The sequence below is a fragment of the Carlito syrichta genome, unplaced genomic scaffold (genome assembly GCF_000164805.1).
Source record: "Carlito syrichta isolate Samal-C Ts95f unplaced genomic scaffold, Tarsius_syrichta-2.0.1 Scaffold309162, whole genome shotgun sequence".
Classification (NCBI taxonomy): domain Eukaryota; kingdom Metazoa; phylum Chordata; class Mammalia; order Primates; family Tarsiidae; genus Carlito; species Carlito syrichta.
Window position 1 is genome coordinate 20,412 of NW_007253258.1, and position 5,235 is coordinate 25,646.

Here is a 5,235-nt window from a genome sequence, read left to right on the forward strand (position 1 = left end):
GGTGCGTGCCTGTAGTTCCAGCCACTTGGAAGGCTGAGGCGGAAGGATCACCGTAGCCCAGCAGGTCGAGGCTGCGGTGGCCGGGAGCGGCCACTGCTCTCCAGTCTAGGTGACAGAGTGAGACTCCAACACACAAAAAAAAGAAAAGAAAAAAGAAAAACTGATTCTCATGCAGTATCTATTATTCAGCTATATGTATATATATACAATAGCCCCAAATGCAATTTTTTGTCACTCCTCTTTATAAAAACCAAAACAGCAATGGCAATGATTAGAATAAGGTCATTTTGGTTAACCATGCTTTCAAATCTGTTTTTCGCTTGCCTTGCTACTCAAGGAACATTAAAACTATTCAGCAAAAAAGTTGAAAAGATCTTTAGCAGGTGGTGACATAATAAAACAACAATATAGTTTTTCTAAAGTTAAACAGAAATCTGTGACAAGAGAAAAAATTTTATGAGATTAAAAGAAGACTACATGGTAAATTCTACACACCAAGTCAGTGTTCTTGCACTATCTGGGCAAATCAAGGTATAAAAGGTTTCTCATTTAATTATAATAGACAATATTTAAATGTAGAATTGGCTCAAGGCCTTTCAGTAAAAAAAACACTTATTGAACACTTATACCAGCTAGGCAGTCCTGAGTGCTTTACATAATTTGTATTTGTCATACAAATTTTTAAAATTATTATCATTCCCATTTTAACCGATGAGGAAATGAGGTACAAAGAGGTTATATGAGTTGCCCAATGTCAAACAACTGATGTAAAAACTCAGATTTTACTCCAAGATGCCTGGAATTCAAGTGTAGATTCTTAACCACAGTACTATACCTGCCTTACCACAGTTGCTCTAGAACTATTTGCATAAAAAATCACTTAATTAAATTTCATTGTTCTTTATTTATAAGCTAAGAGAACTAGCCTGCATTAGACTCCCTCTAAAGTCACTTCCAATTCTAAAAGCAAGAAAACTTATGGTTACCATACTTTTTCTCAAGTGCAATTTTCTTAAGCTTCTTGCATTTATTAGTTAACAGTATTTTCCATCAACCTCATGATTAAATTAAATACATACATTCAGAAACTCAATTCTTTTCTAATAATATTTCCTTGCAGTAAGACAATTAATTGAGACACCATGGTTTATTGGAGTAGGGATAGAGAAGCTTAGTATCTGGTCCAAGTTGTCTCACTGACATGTTATGCAGCTTTGGTTAAGTCAATTAACTTCTCTTGAACTATTCTTTTAGGTGAATAGATATTTTGTTCTTATTCTAGATTTGAAAAAACTTAAGTGATAAAAAGCAGAAATGATCAACTTTTTCTTAATAATTGAGTATTTAAGCCTATCTTTTTGCCATTTTATAGTATTACAAGTATTACTCATACGTTCTCAACAAAGACACCCAGGAATAGATAAAAGAAAGAAAGGGCAAGAGATACATCTATTTATTTTGCTAATTATTAATAAAAATGGTGTGAAAGGAGGCAGAACCTGCATTAAACTTAGGGTCTCAACTGCTTTTGCTGCTCCTTTTCTCCACTTATAAAACAAACACAAATTGCTTGCATAATCCTATTTGTTTGCTTTTTCAGTGTGCCTGTCCCTTCATTATTTTTATATGACTTTGGTGAAGGCCTGTATCTTGTGCTTAATACCTTGTAGTTAACTAGAAACTCTGAGGAAGATACACATTTGAAGTAAAATTACTACATGAATCTAAACCTATCTTAGGGAAAGAGGTATCTGTTCATTATTGATGTCAACTCAAAGTGCTTCTCTTTCTCTAATGATGATCCTTGTTCAAAGAGTGTGCTTAGGAATCTTGAAATGTTATCTAGAAGCAAATTCATTTAATTTACTTATATGAGGATACTTTTATATAATAAAATAACGAACATCACGTATCAAATGTAAAACTTCTTTCTGCAGAAAGTGGTCACTAGCCATATCAAAATAAAATAAATTCTTAACTTTATCTACAAATAAATCCAATTAACATAATGTTGTGATTTATAAAAGCAGTTATGGGTAGAACATATTTGGAACATGAAATATACTACCTTCATGGAACTCTATATGTAGAGACTAGTTAGTGATTCTTATTTTAATTTCTTTATTCCTACCTGGGTAAGTAAGAACACTTTCATCACAAGAAAATTACTGACATATACTTCATTTTTACATATCACATTATATAACACAAATATCAAAGTATATAAAAATATCTTCCATGTGCAAGACATTAAACTATTAAACCATGGTAATTATTCTTAACTCTATTTATTTGGCTTTCTACTTTTTATCAACTATTTATTTATTTTTGTTTTAAGATGTGGGGTACAACTCAGGATTATGTATACAAATGGTCATTATGCAGGTAAAGTTTGGGCCTCTCTTTGGTCCCCACTTTACCTGGTTTCAGATCAGGTACCCTTATTGATGCTATGACACCTCCCCTGGCAGTTCCTGGCTACTACCAATACTTTTCTTATAGTATTATGGTCAGTGTTCAGGGTCCAATTATGAATGAGAACATGTGGTACTCAGTTCTTTGTTTCTGTGATACATCACTGAGTATTATAGACTCTAACTCCATTCAAGTTGTTGCAAAGTCCATAATTTTGTCCTTCTTTACGGCTGCACAATATTCCATTGTGTATATGTACTACATTTTTTTATCCAGTCCAGTTTTGATGGGCAGCATGGTTGGTCTATGTTTTTGCTATTGTGAATAGTGCTGGATTAAAAATGTGTATGCAGGCATCTTTTTTGTAGAGTGATTTAAGTTCCTCAGGGTATATTCCCAGAAGGGAGATTGCTGGGTCTTATGGAAGGTCAATTTCTAATTCTTTTAGGAATCTCCACAGTTTTCCATGGAGGTTGAACTAATTTGCCTCCCTACCAACAGTGTAGAAGCATTCCCTTTTCTCTGCATCCTCGCCAACATCTGTTTTTTTTGTTTTGTTTTGTTTTGTTTGATAGTCTTTCTGACTGGAGTTAAGTGGTATCCCAATGTGGTTTTGATTTGCATTTCTCTAATGATTAGTGAAGCTGAGCATTATTTTCTTGTGTCTGTTGACTGCTCATATGTCTTCTTTTGAGAAGTATCTATTCATGTCTTTTGCCCACCTTTTTTTTTTTAACTCATGGTACAAAAGTATTTAATAAGTGATACATCAGTATAGAAAAGCACACAGCTTGTAGCTTGTCCTTGAAAACCAGAAGAGCCAAGTGAAAAGTCAGTACAGATTATTTTACTTTAAGAAAAAAAAAAAACAAAGGTACACACTGGGAATTGAATTACTATGTTTTTTCTACTTTGTAGAGATGACATGTTTTCTGTTAAGTAATATGCTACCAAACATTGCACTAAACCAAAGCAGACAGATGACTGATAAAGCTGTTTGCTACCTCCTACTCATGCTGAGGTAGACCAGTGGAACACTGACTTTGTAGGAGAGATCTGGACAGGAGGAAGAAATTGCAAAGTCCCTGCCTCCCCTGGCAGAGAACCTAATAAACTGGTTTACACAGAAAGAATTTTCAGTAAACATGTAAACACACTAACATGCTGTAAGAGCTACTGTTTAGTCTATTTCCAGCACACAGCATATATTCATTGATGCCCAATATCAAAACACCAACGTAGAAAGCATTTTTGCCTTCATAGCACTAACAGCTAAAAAGCACACAGCATATAATACTTTGATCTTTAAGTGGGTAATCATGGAAATTCCAAGATATTGCCACTAGGTTAACTTGAGTTTTCATCTATAAAAATATTTTTTTCAAAAATAATGCTTAAAAGGGATTTCTAGAAACAGTGTAACTATATCAGGATCAGCAGAAGACATGGTGACACAAGGACTGCAAATGTGAAGACTAGGAGTTGGCTCTCATGAAACTTTTAGGTAAAAGACATCACTTTCTGATGACTGCTACAGCCAAGACAAGCTGTGATTACAGGAGACTCAGAAATCTCAAGACGGGCAGCTAGCTTGAGTAATACCCTAGATAAATATCAAAAACCCCACTGAGGCCGAAGAACTGAAACTCTGACCCATGTCAAAGAGATATGAGCACATAAAAAGATTCATGCAAAGCCTGCTGGGACACAGAGGGTTTGTGGTGGTGGATAGTCCACGCTCCTGACATGCCAACATGTATGCTGGAGGAAGGGGTCCCAGGTGGAATGCTCAACATGGGCTTCCTCCAGAAGAGTTGGACTCAGAAGTGCCCAAGAGAAGTACCTGCCTTGGGGAAGGGAAGTGGACTAGGGTTACTAATGTACGCAGGGAGGAGTCCTAAGGTTCATGAATACAAGAAGGTGTTTCGGAGAAATAGGTCTAAGAGAGTCAGGTCATTTTATTTTTGACCCATCAATACTTAACAGGAATGAAAAGTTGCAAAACAGTCAGTCCTTCCAAGATGTATTCTTTTGTCATCATTAGCTGAGCCTATTGGCCTACTGGGCCAGTGACATCTGGAACGATCCTATTCCTTGGCTGGAGGTAGGACCTAGTGCCATAAATTGTTCTGGGAACCTGGCATAGAAGATGATTTGCACAACGAAGTCACCACTAAACCACTGCTTAAGTCCAGTCCCCCGCCTTCTTTTTCTGCTTTGTAGGCCAGGAACATTTCTTTAAAAGCCAGAAAATCCATGAATGTGAGCAGCATGTGGAATATATCACCAGCCACTTCATCTCTATGATGCTGTAACGTTGCTGTGAAAGCTGCCATGTTGAATCCAGGAATCCGCTCCAGCAGCTGTTCTTCGATATACTTTTCTACCAAAGAAATATATTCATTAAAAATAGGGGTGTAGGTAAGTTTATTCTCTTCTGTGTCTTCAAATTCCTGGTAGTACTTGTCCATGAAACTTCTCTGTAACAACTGGAACTTATCATCCATGATAATATCCTCTAAATATCCAACCACAGCATCAAATTCTGCATCAGAAGCGGAAGAGGAGCACAGCGCCAAGCTCTCTTCCTCTAAGGCGTTCATTGTTGCCGCCGCCGCCCCACCGAGTGGGCGAGCGGGCCGGGTGGGCGCCTACCCAGCCCCCGGCCCTCGCCCTGCTGCCTCTCCGCTCTGCACAGCCCCGACCCGCATCTAGGGCACAGCGGTCGGTCGGCCGGCAGGGGAGAGGCCTCGCCACCCAGCCCGGCCTGCTTACCGCCCGGGCGGCTCAGCGCCTGCTCGCGAGGCAGGGCCTCAGGCT

The 5,235-nt window shown here is 37.9% G+C and overlaps 1 pseudogene across 1 annotated transcript; it reads right to left on the reverse strand.

Annotated features, from left to right (window-relative positions):
- Positions 1 to 4,291: 4,291 nt before the first annotated feature.
- LOC103269277 lies at positions 4,292 to 5,030 on the reverse strand (annotated as a pseudogene). The gene has a single exon (XR_002482461.1). The product of XR_002482461.1 is annotated as an ADP-ribosylation factor-like protein 2-binding protein pseudogene (transcript).
- Between the last annotated feature and the right edge of the window lie 205 nt (positions 5,031 to 5,235).